The sequence below is a fragment of the Eublepharis macularius genome, chromosome 14 (genome assembly GCF_028583425.1).
Source record: "Eublepharis macularius isolate TG4126 chromosome 14, MPM_Emac_v1.0, whole genome shotgun sequence".
Taxonomy (NCBI): Eukaryota; Metazoa; Chordata; class Lepidosauria; order Squamata; family Eublepharidae; genus Eublepharis; species Eublepharis macularius.
The window spans coordinates 13,963,161-13,985,003 of NC_072803.1; positions in this window are offsets into that span (position 1 = coordinate 13,963,161).

Genomic DNA, 21,843 nt, shown 5'->3' on the forward strand with positions numbered 1-21,843 from the left:
CAGGTTCTGGCAGATGGCAGGCAGGCTACCTTAAATGAAGGAACAGCCTTGTAGGAGAGAAGATGATCTGAGGTCAGTGCCATAGACTTACAATTTGACATGGGTACGAACCGGGAAAAAACAAACCACCTGATTCATGGTTCATTGCTATTCCACAAACCAGGAACCACAAACTTCCATAAACTTTTACCAGTTCATGAATCGGTTTGTAATTTGTGGAATTCAAACACCCGGCGCCAGCTTCTGAAGCCGGTGTGGGGTGTTTGAAACTGACAGCCCCCTTCTCCTGTTGCCCTGGAGTGGCAGGAGAAGTTTGTCAGTTTCAAAACACCCCACAAAGGCTTCATCCGATGGAGTGAAGCCTGAGAGGGGCATGTGAAACTGACAGACTTGTTCTCTTGCCCCCCAAGGGGCAGGAGGACGGGAGCTGTCAATTTGACAGACACTGCGCGGGGTTCCTGGCACGGGGTCTGTCAGACTGACAGCTGTTGTTCTCCTCCCGCTTGGGTGGCAGAACAGGGCTGTCAGTTTCACTCACCCCGCACTGAGTTCAGCCGATGGGCTGAAGCCGGTGCGGGGTGTGTGAAACTGACAGCCCCCTTCTCCTGCCGCTCGCTGGCAGCAGGAGAACAGGGCTGTCAACTTCACACACACCGCACCAGCCTCAGCCCATGGGCTGAAGCTGGTGTGGGGTGTGTGAAACTGACAGCCCCCTTCTCCTGCCGCTCATGAATTGCACGAACCCAGCCAAAAAAGTCATGGGGGTTAACACACAGACGCATGAACTGCATGTTAACTGCATGTTAACCATGAATCGTCCAGGTTTCTGCGTTTTTTGGTTTGTATTGCAGTCCGTGCCCACCTCTACTTACAATGCAGTTCTCTGTAGAGTTACTTCATTAGGCTTCATTACTGAGCTCTGAGTGGGATATAAGGAAAACTGGGTAAAGCAAAGCCCACGTAACTGATTTGTTTTAGCCATAAGCCACTCCAAGTTCTGCATGCCGTTCAGAATGAATGAAATCAGATACAAAATTGCATGAGATAAAATACTTATCAGCTTATACAAGGCTTTTTGCGATCTAAATATTTCCTTTTGTTGACATCTCATAAGTGTTTGGAACTAACTGGGGACCGTTTCTTTTCACAGCTGCCTCCAGGTTTGGCTGGCTGTTCTGGCAAAAGACGGCTCTGATCAGCAGCTTCCACACTTTTGCCTGCAAACAAACATTTGGATTTCTGCAAAGCAGGAAAAAAATCCTGTCCCCAAATAGGGCCAATAAGATTATTTTCTTCACTCAGCATTTAGACTGTAATGCAATAAGTAATTGGAGGCCAAGCAGGAGATTCACTTAATGTGCCCCACCGAGACAAATTTCGGATTGACAAGTTCCTTGTAATCTCCTTTCAGATTTATCAGAGGCATGATGTGAAATGTCCAGACTCCCACAGACCTTTGCAATTTGCTACAACTAAGTTTCAGAGAGAAGACATTTCCAAATGTATGAGTACATTTGATGCGCCACAGCCAGAGGGACAAAACAGAGCCACGAGTGGCTGCTAAATCCTCTTATTTGCAGGAATGTTAGGCTTAACTAAAGATTTTGCATCAAGGCTGCCATTATGCCGCTAGAGTTTTGTGGGGAGTAGCTGGAGGGGAATGCCATGAATGGATCTTCTCAGCTCTGTCCTGGACCAGGGTAAAGATTCCTCTTCATCAGGCAAAAAGACTGAAGGCTTAGAGGAAGAAGCTGCTGGGCAGTCAACTTCACTGCCAAGGGGGGAAGTTGGGATGTGCAAGAGGAGTCCCAGGACTCCAAGTCAGCCTGATATGGCCCTGCCTCCTAACTCAGTCAAGCATTAAACAGCAAGACTGAGGCAATTTGGTGAGGAGGCTCGACTTCTCTGTAAATGAGGGGGTCCATTTATGCTGAAGTTCTCAAGCAGTGTCCAACCTGGATGGCCCTCTGAGAGTGATTCCACACACGTTGGATAATGCACTTCCAATCCTCTTTATAGATCATTTGGAACAGATTTTTTTTTTCGCGGAAGAAAAATCCACCTCAAACGATTGATAAAGTGCACTGAAAGTGCATTATCCAACGTGTGCGGAATCAGTTCAGGAGTACATCTGCCTTTCCCTTCCTGATTCAAGTGGGTTCCTTTTGCTTTTATATGCCTTGGGCCAAAATCCAAGATACTCTCTGGCACTAGTAGTTTCAGGTAGGTAGCCATGTTGGTCTTCAGTAGAACAGCAGGATGTGAGTCCTGCAGCACCTTAGAGATCAATTAGCTTTCCAGGACATAAGCTTTTGAGAGTTAAAGCTCCCTTCTTCAGATACCAGTAGATGTGAGTTTTGACTCTTGAAAGCTTATACCCTGAAAATCTGGTTGGTCTCTAAGGTACCTCTGGACTCAAATCCTACGATAATACTAGTAGGCTTCTCATCTTCCAGATGGGACTTGGAATTATCCTGGCAATGCAACTAATGTCCAAACCTCAAAGATCAATTCCCCTGGAAGAAGCTTTGGTGAGTGGACTGTATGGTATACTATAGTATTGTTATTTTTGTTGTTGTTGTTGTTTGTTTATAATCCGCCTTTCTCACTAAGATCCAAGGCATATTACATACTGTAAGTGAACACAATATAATCAATAGCTAAGACATTCACAGAGCAAAAATAGTATATAATCAACAGGGCATTCAATGAAAACAGATACAATAGGGTATGGTAACCACAAATTTGAAAACTGACATAAAGTGGAATATAGCTAAAACATTCCTGAATTAAAGCATAAGTAATTAACATGACATCTTTAGCAATGTCCAGCTATCCAGTAGGAGCACATCTACATCAGCAGACAGCACCCAATAGCCTGGATAGTCATGGACATGGTCCTTTACCAAGGTATCTCTTTGAGCCATTTCTTCTGGCACATCCATATAATCTGAGTAGAAACCCCTCCTGAATAATTCAGTCTTGCATAGTCAGAAGAATGGAAGCTTTCCTCACCTCCTCAGAGAGGCCATTCCACAAGGTGGTGGCTACCATAGAGAAAGTCTGGTATGCAGGGGCGGCGCTAGGGTTTGCCGCGCTCGCGGCTGGCTGGCCAAGCGCCCCCCCGCGCGCACGAGCACGCGCGCACCTGCCTGCGTGATGACATCATGCGTGACATCATCACGGGAGCGCACGCGCCGCCGCCGGCCCGATCGCTGCGGCGGGCGGCCTCCGAGCTCTCCCGCTCAGTTGCCTCTGCTACAGCAGATGCCTGCCCGCGGTGGCTGCGCCCGGCCGGGGGCTTGTGCTGGCGGTGGCGGCGGCGTGGGGTGGGAGGAATAGGAGGCTTCTGCTTTGGGGGGCACGCTCTCGCCCCCCGCGCCTCTTCCAGTGCTCCCTCCGGCACCCTGCGCCTGCAGCCACCGCCTACCTGGCCTCAATAGGCGCGCCACCCCTGCTGGTATGGGCAGTTGTCGATTTAGCTCAACTGCAGGTTGGTATCTGCAGAAGGCCCTGTTCAGATGAGCGAAGGAGAAATGTAAGTTCATCTCGTCCCACTGAGTCCCTTCCTTTCTTCAAACACCCCCTTCCCTGGCATTGCCTCCAAATCTCCAGGAATGTTCCTGGTCAACTTTGTCAACCCTAGGTACCAGCCACGGTGACAACAGCGAGGACAGATTTCCTGTCACCTTGATAATGAGGCATACTCTATAAACATGTGTGAACCCATCATATCACTTGGGCCCTTGCCATTTCTGTGTGCTCAGCTTTGGGAGTGGAGAGAGTTTGTAGAAGAGGCCTTATATCCCTTGCAGAGGCTCCACCCCCTTCTCCACCCCCATTAAGTGTCATGTTCAGAATACTTTCAGGTATGCTAGTGCCAAAGAGACTCCATTTTAATCCTTTCAGTATTATGAGTGCTTTCTTCACAGGTGCCAGGATGTTCCCAGGCAGCTATCTCCCAGAGGAGGAATGTTTTGGCTACCGCTGTTCCAGCCTCGAAGGACTTTCGCTTTCCAAGCTTCAAAGGGATTGTTATGAGAACTATGGGGGGAGGTTGGGCCTGCTGGGATCTGTTACTTTGTGCCTCATGCTTTGCCTGTCATTGGTAACAATTCACATGTACCATCCTGAATATTGTATTCAGGCTCGTGGACTATAATGCATTCTTTCTTCAGTAAACTTTTGAAAACAACGGGCTTTTGTCTGATTGCAGAAGGTAGTCTGGAGTAAGGACATTATCTAGCCACAGTTCTGACATTAAGCCTTGTAAGATGTCTCTCAAGACAGCACTGTTGCTAGGGCACAGATGTTGTCAAAGAGCAAGGCTGGAGGTGTCAAGGAGTTCCAGACCCCTGGGGCCCAGCCCAGCTAAGGGGAAGGGACACAGGCTGCCTGGAAGGCCCTATTGCAAATAGCAAACCAGATAAGCTGCCACCAGCTCCCCAGTCTATCCCTAGGCTAAGGAGTTAGGGAGCAAAGCTCCAGAGCCTATTAGGGAATTAGCCATAGCAAAGACTACCTTGCAAGGGTGAGCTTGCAGGCAGAGTTCACAGCCAAAGAATAGTTGTTTGGTAGGTGGATCTCAAGCACACATAGGGTGAGTTCGGCAAAGGTTTTATAACAGGGAGGCTTCAGAGTCTTAATAACCCACACAAGGTAAAAATATAAAGTTTTATTAAGTCAAAGTGCAAGGCTATCACACATAAGACACAAGCTCTACATACCATACTGAATTCTTAGGAGGCAAAGCAAGTTGGTTTCTCAAATGTAGCAAGCAAAAGTTCCTGGTAAAGCATCCACAAAATAGCAAAAGCAAAAAATGGAGCTTCAGTCCTTCTCATCAAATAGAGCTAGAAGCAAAGCAAAAAAGCACGGGCAGAGGTCCGATGTAGACGCTCGCCACAAGCTTCTCCATGTTGTCTAACAGCCAGTTTATATTGGTTCAAGCTGGAACCAAAGCGAGACAGACCTGAAACCACTCCCGTTCCTAGCTTGACAAGTGCGAAAAAGGTAGTGTGGCAAGTCTGCAGCTCTTGGCACACGGCCCACATCTACAGGTGCCAAGTTCATTACCAATTAGCCAGCGAGAACAGCTTATCTTGACTCAAGGACAGAAGCACAAGTAACTTATTGCTAGCAAAAGCGAAAGGCCTCTAAACCAGCTCTCAAAAGGGCTTCCCATATCTCTTACACATAGCGTTTGGCATGGTCATCACCCCAGCCAGTTTGGGTGAATGAATGCACAGACCTCTCAGACCTCTCTCAGTCCCACCCACCTCACAGGGTGTTTGTTGTTGTGAGGATAATAATAACACACTTTGTAAACCGCTCTGAGCGTGCTTTAAGTTGTCCCAAAGGGCGGTATATAAATCAAACGTTGTTGTTATGCAACCTCAATCCCTCCCACCTATCTTAGCTCCTCCATTGGGTGCCTTGACATGTTGCTTTGGCAGCAGCTACACTACTTCTTAGGGCACCATTTGCTTTGCCTGGCCTGGTTTCCATCGGGAGCTGGTGCTGCTCCTTGCCTGATTCGGTCCATGCAGCTGGGAGTCAGATGGGATCCCAATGAGTCACAGCAAAATTATGAATCTCTCTAACCTGTAGCAGCCACAGTAGGCTTTTTACATTTCGCAGCCTCCCCATAGAACTGACTGTCTGGGGGTCTGAAAGTTCTCTGGATCTTGCTCCTGGTGGCGGCCCATCACCTTCTCTCCTGTAGCTCCCTTTCTTCCCCTCCTAGCAGAGGAGACGCTGAGATCCCTTGGCCTTTTCCTGACACTCATTACGTTTGTATGGATGGCCTTCCACCTCCCCGTTACGCCGTAAGATTCAAAGGCATAGACCTTTGCAGCGTGAGTGAATGGTTTTTGTCAGTATTCAGTGTGTTACAGGAGAAAGCATAATACATTCTGGCACTCAATTGAATATGACATGATAATGAATGTTAACATCATGTGCAACCCTTTGCCAACAGAGGGGAAAGTCATGTTAGATTACAGCTAAACACGGCGGCAGGGCGAATCCCATTTGCCTGTCTCTCTCTCTCTCCTCCCTCGCCTCCTTCTCTGCACTCAGTCTCAGCCAGAGAGAAGATACCAGTGTTACTATTCAGAAAATTACAGAAGTGGAACCTGATCGCTACTGGGCTTTGGGAGCTGCTTCCATCTGTCGAGGTGGGGTCTGCACATCAGTCCCACTCCCTTCACTTGTGCCTCTTGCTTTACACAGATGGACCTAGAGGACAGGGCCCTTATACTTTCAAGAGGTGGGCAAAAGAGTGAATGGCAGCAGACGCTGTTTCTCTTATCCATCTTTGGCTAGGTTAACCTGTCGTCACTCCACGCCATTATTAAGGATTCAGCAGCCCTGATGGCCTTTGCATCTGGTCACTGTAAACGTACCCTGACCTGGATGGCCCAGGTGAGCCTGATCTTGTCAGATCTCAGAAGCTAAGCAACATTGGCCTTTGTTAGTAATTGGGTGGGAGACCTCAAATGAAGACCAGGGTGGCAGAGACAGGCAATGGCAAACCGCCTCTGTTATTCTCTTGCCATGAAAACCCCACCAGGGGTCACCATAAGTCAGCTATGACTTGAGGGCAGGATTTCATTTGCCTTGACCTGGATAGCCCAGGTGAGCCTGATCTCATCAGATCTCAGAAGCTAAGCAGGGTCAGCCTTGGTTAGTAATTGGATGGGAGACCTCCAAAGAAGACCAGGGTTGCAAAGGCAGGCAATGGCAAACCGCCTCTGTTAGTCTCTTGCTATGAAAACCCTACCAGGGAACGCCATAAGTCAGCTGTGACTTGATGGAATTCTCTACCACCGCCGCTGTCAATATAGATAATTTTGTGCTCAGATTGCACGACTATGGAAAGCCTGAATCAGCCACTGAATAGTTTTAAGCACCAAAACTTTGGGGTTTTTGCTGCTAAAATGGTATGTAACTAGAATAGGTTGATGTACTGTCCTGTCTATGGGTTTGTTGATTTGTTTGTAGTCCAGCTTTCTTACTGAGACACAAGACAGATGACATAATGTAAATCAATGTCATCAATATGGATGAGACTTCTAATAAGTATTGTAATGACTCGGATTACAGAAATCTGAAACAAAGCATAAGTATTAGGGATCTCTCAAGATAATACACACAGCAAAAAGACAATACATTCTATACACAGTAGTATATTCCATAGTCCCATCCCTCCATCAATGTGCCTTTCTGAACTATTTCATTATAATATAGCCTTGTTTCCTTTATAAAAATGCCCACCTGTAAAATTCTGTTTGTGGAACGGCAGAAGCACGAGAGCCTTTCTGACCTCCTTGGGCAGGCCATTCCATGGGGGGCTAGAATACAGAATGCATGGGGTACAGGCAGTTGTTGGCCTTAACCATTTGCAGGATGGCACCTGCAGATATCCCTGCTCAGGTGAACAAAGCTGTCATGATGGAGCATTGCAGGAGAGGCAGTTTGGTTCTGTATTAACTTTATTATTATTTTTTCAAACTGCCTTGCACCCCTTCTTAGGGCGAAAGAGAAGTATATTTTAAATCCAGAGGAGTTAGCTGTGTTAGTCTGTTGTTGCAAAATAGTAAAGAGTCCAGTAGCACCTTGAAGACTAACCAACTTAATTGTAGCATAAGCTTTCGAGAACCACAGTGCTCTTTATCATCTGACCAAGAGAGCTGAGATTCTCGAAAGCTTATGCTACAATTAAGTTGGTTAGTCTTCAAGGTGCTACTGGACTCTTTACTATTTTATATTTTAAATGACCACATAAGTTTTGTATGAACCTAAAAAAACAATAGGAGAGACGTTTCTGACAATGGGCCAAAAAGGGAGGGGGGACCATAAGGCAGAGACTTTGTTTGTGGAGGGTATTGGGTGGGTGGCAGTTATCAAACAAGGCCATTGGTCCCAGTCAATCTACTCTGGAGGAAATCATTTCTAGACAACACTCTGTATTCAAGACAGGATGTCATGCTCAAGTGAAAGTGGTGGTGTTGGGGGGGTGATCAGAAAAAAATAATCTTCATTCATACCACGTTCCCGACTGTGTCCTGAAACCATCAAGGGCTTTTTTCCCACAAGTACCCCCCCCGTCCACTCTAAAAAGGAGAATCCATCTTCTGATGACCCACCACAATTTATCCTTTATCCTTTTGAGCCATTAAAAGGGATTCATATCATGGCTGCTGCAAAGAAAATAGCACTCTGGTTCTACATTTTGCAACCGAAGGCTGGGGGAAAAAAAAAGGGCAGAGCCCAAGTCCTAAAAGACCAGAATCTCTTAGCACTCTGAGACCTGACCCCATCCTGTCAGACAGGACAGGAGGACCAATACAGGTTCAATACAGGAACCTAAAAATCGCATCAGAGCTCTCTTGTGTGACTCATGCCACCTGTGAATATTATTCGTGATGGCCTGCATGCTGAAAAGAAATCAAACTCAAGTTGCCAGCCAAACTTTTCTTTAGTGATCAAACATTTGTTAAGATTGCCTAGAAGGACAACGTTCCTGGGCCTTTATGTAGAAAACAGCATTCTGTGTGACAAGCTGGGATAGAATTTATCATGCAAGGACAGAAGTAAATTATTATTTAGACTACTTTTTTTAAAATCCTGGCCTTGCTCCAAGGAGCTCAGGGCAACTGGTTCTCTCCTCCTCCATTTATCCTCACAATGACCCTGCAGAGTAGGTTAGGGAGACAGACAGTGCGCAACTGACTCCAGTTCTCCTAATCAGCTTCACGGCTGGAGCTTTGAACCTGTTCCTTGTCTTATACTCTGACCACAGCCTCACACTGGCACTCAGAGTCGTTCTACACATTACTAAGTTCCTAGGGATGCTCAAGTGAACCTGATTTCATATGTCCCCCTGCTCCAACTTTCCATGCATTCAATCGCACAGTCACACTTCAGTTTGCTCCATGTCCCATGTTTGATATCCGTTCCTCCTCAACTGCTAAAAGTGTCTCAGTTTCCCCCATATCCATTCAGTGAAATGCAGGTCTTGACACTTTCTTACACCTTAAAGAAATGCAAATTGGCCATTCAAAGGAGCCTACAGTACTTGTCCTCGCAGGAAAAACAGAGCGGAATTGCCGCTTTGCCCTCCGAAATCACTTGCGGATGCAGTCACACAAAGGGAGCATTCACATGACCACTGAGCAAGAACAGCCTGCACGTGACTTGAGGACTAGACATTCAGTCCTGCACTTGAGCATCCCTAGGTACTTAGTAACGTCTAAAGAGAGTGGAGCTGGAAGATTATACCACACAGTCTCCAGGGAAAAGGAGCTTACTGACCTAAGAAGATCTTACATTAGTGGAGATGATGAATCATGTAATAGGTCTCAAATGTAGGAGCTTGTATTTTTTCCAGAAGGCACATTATTTGGATTTCATGATGAATAATGTACAGGGCAAAATGGATGATATAGACCAGCATTGCATGGAAGTTTTGAGCACAGAATGAAGCTTCACAGTTCTGCTCATACTTTCATGAGGAGCCTGAGTTTTTAGAGAAGTCCAGCAGGGATCTAGATTTGGATAGCTTGCCCTGGAAGACTGCAATTTTGCTATGATTGGGTGCGATAAATTCACTGGCTATGTGACCTGGCCTTATATTTCTTCCAAGTTGGCCCCCTACTTTTCTCTTTGGCAATAATCCTGGCCTCTTCAACCTGCTTGTTCATAATACGGAAACCTTCTCCACCGTCACATTCGGGTCATACTATCGATACTCCCATCAGTGTCCTCTGGCACCCAAAACAATCTGGCTCCACTCTGAACTGTAGACGTCCTGGAGGATTTGCAGAGGTCGGAGCTTGTGCTCTGCCTGCCCAGATACACCTGCGCTCGCTATATTTATCACTGTCTCATTCTGGGCTCCTGCAGTTATATTTAGGAGACGTTAAAGAAGCAGCTGAGACAGTAAAACAAACAGCGGCAATCAAGGGGCTGCAATGCGGCTCTGTTGCCCGCTCCGAGCTGATGAGGCTTGGCACTTAATCACTGATAGGGTGGCTGTTTTAAAGGATAACAACCCATAATCATGATATGGCACTCCTGCACAAAGACCGGAGGCTACTTTCTTCTGCCCAGTGCAAGCAAAGCGGAGGTGGCCAGCCTGGCTCCAGCTTACAGGGTTTGGAAGAAAGTGGATGGAAATGGGTTGCCCAGGTGATAATTCAAGGCAGTTGGATTGCTGCCCAAAGCCCAAGAGCGATGCATCAGGATACGTGATTGGATACAGCGCAATGCTAGCCCTTCTCAGCAATTATGTTGGGGGCATTCCTACATTGTCTACTGGGAAACTGCTACGGACAGTCCCCTTGATATACACAGTCACCAGCTTGAGTGAATAGGGTAGGGTTGTCAGCTGCAGTTGGCAAACCCCCAAGAGGAATTTTGGGACAGGTGTGCCAGTTAAACCATAGAGTTTGGGGCAAATCCTAGAGCATTGCTTCCAATATGATGACACATTGCCAAACCAGAAGTGATATCAGGCAGTAGCTTGATGTTAGCATGCCATTTCCCTCCATTTCCCCCACATTGGCCTGTGAAGCACTGCTGGGGGCCCAGAAGTCAGGTAGAACAGGGCAACCTCCATATTTACCAAGTTCAGTATGTGCAATTGGGTGTGTGATTGGAAACCCAGATTTTTGGGGTACACATTTTAGGCTCTGACAATCCAAAGGCTGGAGAGAAATCCCCAGCTGCAAGGAGTCTTTTGTTTGGCTCTTGACCTCTTATCAGTTGTGCCAAATGATAACCCCCTTCACAGTGACGAAGACTCCCAGACCTGGCTATGAAAATAAGGAGAGTGGCCAACATGTGAAGCTGCCCTTGCTCCTGTATAGGGCTGCTAGTTCTGAGTTGGGAAATTCCTGGAGATTTGCGGGGAGGAGCCTGGGGAAGGTGGAGTTTGGGGAAGGGATAGACCTCAGCTGGGTAGAATGTCACAAAGTTCATCTTCCTAAGCCACCATTTTCTCCAGAAGAACTGATCTCTGAAATCTGGAGATCAATTGTAATTCCAGGAGATCTCCAACCCCCGCCTAGAGGCTAGGAAGGCTACTCTTGGGCCATTAACCACAGGTTAATCTGCAGGCAGAAGCAGGTAACAATGCTTACCTCTATGGATGAGCACGAACTGAAATATGAACCAAAGTTCATCACAAACTGGGCTGGTTCATGGGAGCTCGTTTTTGACGAACTGTAACGAACCGCTATGATTTTTAGCACGGTTTGTTTGGTTCGTATTTTGGTTCATCACTGCAGACAGCCTTGTGCCAGTCAATCAGTTTCCTAGACAACAGGGGGATGGGCTCTCTGCAGACCTTCTGCTGATCCAGAAGTGACATTTTCACAAACTAAACGTACCGGTTTGCAAACCGGGGTAAGTTCGTGAAAGTTCATGGTTCATGGTTCGTAAAACGCGATGAACCACGAACCGCCATGAACCACCATATTCCCAGTTCGTGCCCATTTCTGCAGCTTCAAAGGCACTACAGTCAGCCAGCCTGTCTTCTTCCCCCATGCACACATCAGTTGGCCACCCAAGAGGCAAGGCCCTGATATTAATGCTGCTGATGGGCTCTTTCTCCTCCTCCCCTGATCTTTTTGCAGAAGTGACTCTGCCAGGTTCCTGGCCTTCAAAGCAGCTGGTACCTCCCCAGAAACTCAGTGGCATTAAGGGACATTCAGAGCCAGGTGCGCCATAGAGGCACAGCTGCTGCTGTTTCAACCTTTCCTCCGGCTTCATCTTCATTTCTAAATAAATGTGTACAGGTGCAGATGGCCCTGCGGTAAACTCCCGCTAAAGCAAAGTGCGCTGTTTCCAGATTATTTTGGAAGGACACCCTTGGGCCCTCCTCCCATTCATCACCAATCTCTCTGGTGCTGTTTCAGGTTCCCCTCTTTCACTCCATTCCCTCCAGCCTTGTAATGGCACTGGAGAGAGAGAGAGAGAGAGAGAGAGAGAGAGAGAGGATGCTCTTACTGCACCTACATTGACTGCCTTGCAGACACATTACAGAAGCGAACTGCTCACATTGCAGATACATCGATCACCTCTGTCCAGTGGAGGGAGAGACAGAGAGGAAGATTTGCTGATATCGTGTTGGAACTCAAGAGAAGTGGCTTACCCTGCAAGGGCACATCCCTTCTGAAAGACAGTACAGGTTGGGGAGGGGGAATGAGACTTCCCTCTGCCTTTACACAAAGTGTCTATATGTGCCAAGTTGCAGCCCAGAGTTTCTCATTGTACCTTGAAAATCCATGATGCATCAGAGATCAGGCAGCTCTGGCATGTCCTGCCCATTCCTTTCCCTTCTATTCTCCCGATCATAATAACAAGAAGAAGGCAGTAGATGAAGGAAGGTGCATCTGCCTTGTTTGGTGTAATGGTTAAGAGCAGCAGGACTCTAATCTGGAGAGCCAGGTTTGATTCCCTACTCCTCCGCTTGAAGCTAGCAGGGTGACCTTGGATCAGTTACAGCTTTTTGGAGCTATTTCAGCCCCAACCACCTCAAAGGTGATTGTTGTGATGATAATAATAAGATACTTTGTAAACTTCTCTAAGTGGGCATTATGTTGTCCTGAAGGGTGGTATATAAATTGAATCTTGTTGTTGTTGTTATCATGTCCCAGTGCAACATGAAGTTCCAAGGTGCAACACAGATCTCCAGGTTGTAAGCTAGTCATGCTGCTTTAACAACAACAACAACAACAACAACAACAACAACAACAACAACAACAACAACAACAACAACAACAACTGTACTTATATACCAGTCTTCTAGACAGATCAGTGCCTCACCCAGAGCAGTGAACAAGTTAGTGTTATCATTATCCCCACAATACAGCTGGGCTCTGGGGCTGAGAGGAGCGGCTTACCCAAGGCCACCTACTGAGCTAATGGCAGTAGTGAGATTTGAACCAAGTAGAGTGCTGATTCACAGCCAAACCACTTAACCACTGTGCTGCAGCAGCTCTTGGACTCAATTTTCTTGGCTTGCAAGCCATACCCCAAGAGGACTTTTGCAGAGGAGCAAAGCTGGAGGGTAAAAATGAGAAAGGAATGCTACAACAGATGGGATGGGGTGGGTACAGAAGGTACATTGAAACAACTGGGCCCCTCCAAGCCTCCTTCTGATATCAGCTAGAGATCTTCAAACAAACCAAAACATAAGGGTGAGCAAATGGACCTCTCTGCTGCTATCTCTACATGTTTTCTGCCTACCCGACAGCCCTCATAGGAAACTTGTGACCATCTGCATTGCTATAGATGAGGAGTGAAGACAGTAAAATCCACGGGCATTACTACTATCCCAAATGGGGACATGTGACTCAGATTCATTATTTCGCCAAGTTTGTAACTGAGAGTCGACATCTGGCAGATTCTTACCTGTTCTCTGGAAGCTTGCAATGAAATGGGCTCGGCTGGTGAAGGAAAGCTTAAAATTAAATCCCAGGAAGCAAACACATTTCTTGAAGTGCATGTACAAGAAATCCATGACATCTGTTAGGACAAGAGCATGCAGACCCAATCGCTTCTACTCCGGGTCTCAGACTGCTAACTAGAATCAGTGGCATATGGAAGTGGAATCTTGGACTTCGACTGGGACCTCGAAGTCCAGTATCCTCCTTATCACAGAGAGAAGCTTGCCATTCTAATTTATACCGGTGACATTTTTCTGCATACTGTGTCACTGAGAAGCACCAAGAACAGCAACATAAGTTATGACTCCCCACCCCCCACCCCCGGCAAGTAGGTAGCAGCAGCCTCTCATGTATGGTTAAGTTCCTTCTCCTCCTTGTAGATTTCCCAGTGTACTTGCTAGCACCACTCACATAGCCAGAATCTGGCAGATGCCCGGGTTGCATATAGTCAGGAAGGTGCAAGAAGAACCAGTGCTACCTTCAAGAAGGAAGGTAAGACCGGGGAGAACATTACTGCCTCCTTCCTTCACTCTTCAGCCAAAAGTGGATCGTTCCACAGCTGATGACAAGACCACTTTTCTCCCATATGACTCTATCCAACCACTCTAGTCGGTCATCTTTGGAGGCCTCTTTTGGAGGCCCTATTTCAGGTTCTCCCATTGTCTGAGGCTAGATGGTTGGCAACCTGAGAAAGGGCCTTCTTAGTCATGCGGCGTGATGATGTCATTTCTGGGAAGTGACATCATCATGCAGGATCCAGGTGCATTCCTGAGCTTCACAGCAGCCTGATTTGGGCTCCTGGGAGGCCTATTCCTTATCCCCTCCCCCAGGGATGCCAGACCCCTGGTGGGGGCTGGGGCTCCCCCGCCCCCGCTCCCCACCCCCCACCCCCCACCCCCACTTACCTAACCAATGAGAGCACACACACCTTCCCTGCGTGCTCCCCCGTGGTGCTGTGCGCTCCCATGCACAGCAGCCGCCAGGATTAGGCCCATTTTGGCCCAGATCAGGGCCACTGCGGAACGCAGGAGCGCTCCTGCACTCCGCAGTGCCTCAAAACAGACCTATTTCAAGCAAAATTGGGCACATTTTGGGTTCGTTTTACTACGGATCAGGCCCGTTTTGAGGCACTGCGGAGCGCAGGAGCACTCCTGCACTCCACAGCACTTCAAAATGGGCCCGATCTATGGCAAAACAGGCCTATTTTCGGGCGCTGCGGAGTGCAGGAGAGCCTCAAAACAGGCCCAATCTGTGGCAAAATGGGCCCATTTCAGGCACAGTGGAGCACAAGAGCACTCCTGCGCTCCGCAGTGCTTCAAAACATGCACATTTGGGTGTGGATCGGGCCCGTTTTGAGCCCCTGCAGAGCCTGGGCGCACTCCCAGGGGCCACACGATGACAGCACTCCTGAAGTGATGTCATCACACTTGTGAGGGCGTGTGTGTGCTTCATGCGCATGCATCCCCCTCTCCCCCAAGGTAAGTGCCAGGCGCCTATCCCCCGCCAGGAGGTTCAGGGGGCCTGGCAACCCTACCCCCCCCACTAGCTAAGTGAGTGGTGGCAGGGGGCAGAGGGTTGGGAGCAGGGGATCCCCTGACCCCACAAGGGGACCTGGGATCCCTACTCTGCACGCAGGGTTAAATTGGCCTCATGGTTAGAAAGGGACTTTAGAGGCCCAGAATAAAACAACCTTGGAGAGGGGAATGAAAGAAAGTGGTAAACACAATTGTATGGCTTCACATAGAAGAGCCATCTAATGCACATCAATAGATACTATGTGTCGAGGACCAGGTGTAAGAAAGTGTCTGAGAATGGCAAGAGTGTCCAATTTCACAGAAGTAAAGGTATGATTCAAGGATGGGTGTATTGATTGAGGGCCAAGAAATTATCATATGTGAGAGAAACTGGTAATCACTCACTAAATTAATCGTAGACTTTGTTGAAATAAAAAAGTAGCAAGAATGAACTAATAATTCCTATATATTTTAAGATGGTCTTTCAAGTATAGGTAACCTTCTATGGTGTTTGAAGTCATAGTATGTATGTATGTATGTATGTATGTATGTTTGTATGTATTCCCTGCCATTCGCCCCAACAGGGACCCAAAGTGGCTCATACCCTGTGAGGTAGGTTAGCAGAGAGTGTGTGACTGGCGCAAGGTCCAGCAAGCTTCTGTGGCAGAGTGGGGATTTGAAACTAGGTGTCCCGTGACCTAGTCCCACACTTTAACCACTACCCCACACTGTCTCATAAAATAATCAATTATTAGCCAAGAATGTGCATCCTTATCAAGTGGGACAGTTAGCTGTTGTTTAGAGACGATTCTCCGGTCCTATAAATATGAAAAGCTGAACTGATTGGGAGCTTCTTTCTATTTTTTTTAACAATTAAATTTTTATTTCATACACTCAAAAACATACAACATAAAATGCAATCAATCATCTTCCATCGTCCACAACTACAATCATCGATAATCACATCTAGATCCTACATAAAAACTTAATCACATCATCCAAATCATGTATATAAAAAACTGTAATAGGTAAATAGTGAAGAGACCAGTAGCACTTTTAAGACTAACCAACTTTATTGTATCATAAGCTTTTGAGAATCACAGCTCTCTTCAACAGATGCATCGTTTGTAGGATAAGCTTTTGAGAACAATACATCTGACAAAGAGAGCTGTAGTTTTCAAAAGCTTATGCTACAATAAAGTTGGTTAGTCTTAAAGGTGCTACTGGACTCTTTTTGATTTTGCTACTACAGACTAACACGGCTAACTCCTCTGAATCTATGACTATAACAGGTAAATCATATTACATATCTGTATGAAACTTGCCTATATGTTCATAATTTTTTCACTTCTGTTCTATCGTTCTATCTATTTTCATATCTAATAATAGTTGTTATTCTTATTTATTCTTAATTTTTAGCGATATAATCAAAAATACTTTCCATTTTTCTTGAAATTCTGAAATGGGAGCTTCTTTTGAGAAGGGACACATTGCCTGTCACCAGCTCATCTTTGGATAAGTTACTTTCTTGGACTCATGTAATTGCTCTCCTTTAATAATCTTTGTGGCAACGGTGAATTGAATGATTTTTCTGTTGATTCAGCCAGGACTTTTTTTCAACAGGAACATGGTGGAAAGGAGTTCTGGCACCTCATGAAAATGGTCACATGGCTGGTGGCCCCGCCTCCTGATCTCCAGACAGAGGGGAGTTTAGATTGACCTCTACGCTGCTGGAGCAGCCACTGGAGCGGCGTGGAGGGCAATCTAAACTCCCCTCTGTCTGGATCAGGAGGTGGATCAGGAGATCAGGAGGTGGGGCCACCAGCCATGTGACCATTTTCGTTGAGGGCGATTTAAACATTAAAAAACTCCCTCCTTGTTCCAGCTGACCCCAAGTGACGTCATTGTGCTGTCCTGAGTTCCACCACCTCTTTTACCATGGGAAAAAAGCCCTGGATTCAGCCAATGTTAAAAATGCTAAATAACTATGTTTTAATAAAGGCTTAAGAATAGAATATAATTTACTGTAAACGATACCCAGTAATATACCTAAAATGTTATTGAGGTATACCTCTTAAGAGGCATTAAATGATCTGATAAAGGAAAGCTAATTGGAAATGAGGGCTTCTTAAGTGATGCTTATATTGGAATCAGGACTGACCAGAGTAATCCAGAAAAGTTGTCTTTTGGCAACCAGAGCAGACTTTTTGTTTCGTTTGGCATGCCCCCAATAACTGTCATTTGCCCTCCTGCCAGTTTTTATTGTTGCATGTCGATATGTTTATATGTCTTTATTGAATTATTTCATACGTTATTTTCGATTCTGTTTTAATGTTCAAATGTTTTCACATTCGCAGCCTTGGAGACCCTGTTGAAGTGGAACGGCAGCATGAAAATGTTTTAAATAAATAAATACAAATCAATAGTGGTCAGGAGGTTCCTGGTTTCAGCCCCAGCTGATCCCAACGCAAGCCGACCTTATGGCTTGCATTTCAGTTCATGCTGCACTCGGAGCGCTGGACTGTGTCTCTTGCATCCGCTTTGCATGAAGAAGGTCCCAGGTTCAGTCTTCAGCATCTCCAGTTAAAATGATCAGGTGATGTAAAGGACCTCTACCTGAGACTTTGGAGAGACAACCACTGCCAGTCAGAGCAGAGAATGCTGACCTAGACAGATTAATAGAAGGCAACTTTGCTTGTGCATGGGCCATGGATCAGAGCCAAGCTACAAGTGACGCCTGACACAGGTTGGACACTTGTCAGCTTCCCTCAAGTTTTGATGGGAAATGTAGGCATCCTGGTCTTGCAGCTGTAATGAAGAGCCAAGCTATAAAACCAGGACGCCTACATTTCCCATCAAAACTTGAGGGAAGCTGACAAGTGTCCAACCTGTGTAGGGCGTCACTTGTAGCTGGGCTTTCAGTGGTAGAACCCCTACTCTGCAGGCAGAACATTCTAAGTACAGGCAGAGGAGACCATATCGCACTGGATTGACCAGGATGGAGCCTGATTGAGCGCATTCAGTACGTAAGCATGCAACTGACACACGCAATGATGTGTTTGAACATGATTGCACTCTCTGCCTATACCATCAATGACCCCATTCCATTGACAACCCCTCTGGCCTCCTCCAAATGAGCTGAGAAGATTAAGGCTTCCTTAAAAAAAAAAAAAGTAATAACCCTCAACTTCATGCAAAGCTGCTGTCAGATACATGCATGACAGTCATCCACTCTTTTCCCCTGGCCAGCAAAGGAATCTACCTATGGTAGCCGGCTCGGCGGGTGTGAAACGGGCTGTGCGGAATATAAATGGACTCCCTCACTTAGCGGGAGGCAGGTAATTTCTTTTGTCCCCGCTGATGCATTATTGATTGTGATGAATGTCAGAGCAGGAGCTTGCTCCAAAAGCCATTAAACAATAATTTCATCTCCGGAGGGTAATTGATTGTCAGCGGGGATGGGATTGCCTGGCGTAGGGTGGTGATAACCGGGGAGGGGGGATGTTTTTATTTGGGCAGGGGTAGGGGGAAGTGATAGTTATAATCTCATGATTTTTTAATCACATAGTTTTAAGGATGAATGGAGAGGAAATATTAGGCTGACCTTCAGTGCGCAGGCCCTGGGAAAGACTAGGGAGTTCTAAAGTTCAACATGAACAAGGGTTGAGACGAGGTGAGCAGCTTGGCTCTTTGGAGACTGTTAGTCATATTCTTCTGCTTATTATCATGTAAGTGGCTTCACCCATCCAGCCCCTTCACTCTCATTCATATTAAAGGTGCTGCCAGGCTTTCCCAATGGAAAGAGAATCTTTTCAAGGTCCATGATGCACCCAGGTTTGCTCAAGCCTTATAGGTTTACATCTGGCCAGCTGGGGTAGAATTCCCATTCGAGAAGGTAGGCTTCCGCAGAAGGTACAACGAGGCCACTGCTGTCGTCATTTGGACTAGTGTGATGGACCATAAGCACTGAACAAGAGCTAGCAATAGGTTCAGAGCCAATAACCCTCTAGTCTGTTTAATGGTTTGTAGACATCTAGTTATCTACAGGACCGTCTCTCCCCATATATTCCCCGGAGGACACTCTGATCAGGGGACAAACAGCTGTTGGTGGTCCCTGGCCCCAAGGAGGCCTGCCTAGCCTCAACTAGAGCCAGGGCCTTTTTGGTCCTGGCTCACACCTGGTGGAACGCTCTGTCTGCTGAAATCAGGACCTGGCAGGAATTTCTATCCTTCCACCAGGCCTGCAAGACAGAGTTGTTCCGCCAAGCATATGGCTGAGGCTGGGCCTCCGCTGGCCTGAAAAAAGGGGTGTATAAAATCTTAACCCTCCCTGTGAAGGCTGTCCACAATCCTGTTTTAAATGTGTATGGATTTTATTGTATTTTAATATGTTGTTTTTATTGTATTTTGCGTTTTAATATGTTGCTTTCTGCCCTGATCCCGCTTGCGGGAGGGCGGAATAGAAATTTGAAATAAATAAAATAAAAATAAATAAATCATCATTTGATTAAAACAAACATGAAAAACTGAAATTTAATGTTCTAAACATTTCTGTTGTTTTCAGTTAACCTAACGTAAGTAAAAAATACTGGGAAATTGATACAAGTGAAAGTTTAAATGTGATGCGAATATAATAATAATTAAGTAGACTTGGGCCCATCCTTAAAAATTACTATATAAGCTCTGAATTCCACTCTGGCTGGTCAGTGATTGAAAGGGAGAAGATCCTCTGAGAAACCCCTTGTATGGCATCTTCAATTCCACAACACCAGAAAGGTAAAACATAAATGAAAATGAACACAGTTGCTAATTTGGGGAATTCCTCTTGAGACAATAAAAAAAAAATTATGAGTGGAAGCCAAATATTGTGTATTTTCTCATGGAGTTTCCACGCATCCCTTGGTTATCGCTATGGTGAAATGTCTGTGGGCAGCTGAAACTGTTTCAGTAAGTTTAGCAAAATGGGAAAAGTAAGCCATATGACCCACTTATTACAAAGAATGCATGTTTGGCATATAAAGGGGAAAAAAGTGCTAAATAAGTTCCTTAACCCCTGATTCATGTTTCATGTCTGAACTGCAGATATTGAATATTTTAAATTTCGGATTTTTAGGGTGTTTGTACAACTATACGTTTTGGGGGAGTATAGGAAATCCCAAAGGAAATCTAGAGTGTTGGTCTAGGATCACACATCACACCGTATTAATCATTTGATTTCTACCTGTGATGAGTTAATATATGAATGAGGACAACATAGCATCACAGAAAATTTCAGATGCAAGGCGAGTGAAATGTAGTAGAGGAATAAAGTCACAAATTTATATACTACACTTTTATCTCACCCTTCCATATGTCTGAGAGTACCATACACAGCTCCACACCATTTTATGGATTGGAAGGAACCTGTGAAAATTTCCATTAATGGAAGGGGGATCATTTTCACCAATTCCCCCTTCCTACGGCAGGCCTTTGACTCCCTATTATTGCTGTTTGTAGGGTTTTCCTCTCCTTCAGCATTTCAGGGGACATTTTGGACTGCAGTGGGAGGGAGAAGGAGAGGAAGTCCATATCTGCTGATAGAAATACCTTTCATCAGCCGATATTTACTGTGAGATCCAATTCTATGTTCTCAATATATTAGGTAAAGTAGATTATTATGAGAGTGACTGGCCAAAGATTACTGAGTCTACTTTCATGGCTGAGAAATGGTTTTAAGTAGACTAAATTGAAAAGTTTAGCCACAACAAAAATGAGCATTAGATCAACTCACATCCAATGCTGATACAAACTATATATGTGTAAATGTTGGAAGAGGAGGAATCAACGCTGTCCCTTTCCTCAGGGTTCAGAGGGGAACAAACCAAAGAGTTAGAAAAACAGAAAGGTCAGGGCACTCTGTTTGCTGTTTACTGCTCTGACTGTCCTTTGATATGTAGATTGCTATTCTCAGGATTTCCTCCTCCTGACTTCCTCCTACTCCCTTCTTTTCTTCCTGGCATTGTTCCAGGCAACACCTCTCTTCTTCTCCTCCCTACATCTTGGCAGCATGGATGCAAGCCTTGCCCCATCATCCATGCCCATCCTTAGACTAGATAGGTAGTTAGGATCTGTCTTTCCTCCTTTCCTATCAGAGTATGGAGTTCCTACAATAAAGAACTCTCATTTCTTTTCTAAATATAATCAAGTGTATGCTTTTGTTATTTTCACTCCTGCACACACACCAGCCAGCAGAATCAGCTCACAACCCCCTATAATCACACTTCCTATGCCAAACGATCGACTCTGCTAACTACCCAAACATGGAATCCTTTAATTAGGTTTCTGGGGCCTATATAATGATTTATTTATCAGTTAATTTAGTGCACATTTGTTTGTTTAAAATAATGGTTCAGGAACATTCCTTTCCAAAGGTTCCAGTTGTAGGGAGTAATTCTATATACAGTTTGTAGCTGATTAGGCTCTGTGACATCTACCAACATTAGGGCAAATGTGCCTAGGTAGGATCAAATTAGCAGATGCTGTTCTGTTCATCCCTCTACATGCATTGCCTGTAAATAATTATGTTATCTGCAAAGCGGTGATTTGGTGCAGGGCAGCTGAAGCTCTATTCACATGTTACAATGAATGCATGTACATCCTGCATGTACGTGCATACATCTGTTTGTAAAAAAGAGCTACCACATGATCATTTTACAAATGAAAACAGGGACCAGGGAATAAATGTATGGTTTCAATCACAGGTTGCACTGTATATGCATTGAATGTAGCATGAGAATTACTCAACACATGTATGAAGAAAAATAAAATGCATGCTGTATGTGGATTGTACGTACGTTTACCATAACTTGTGAATTGGGCTTGAGTGTGCAGCA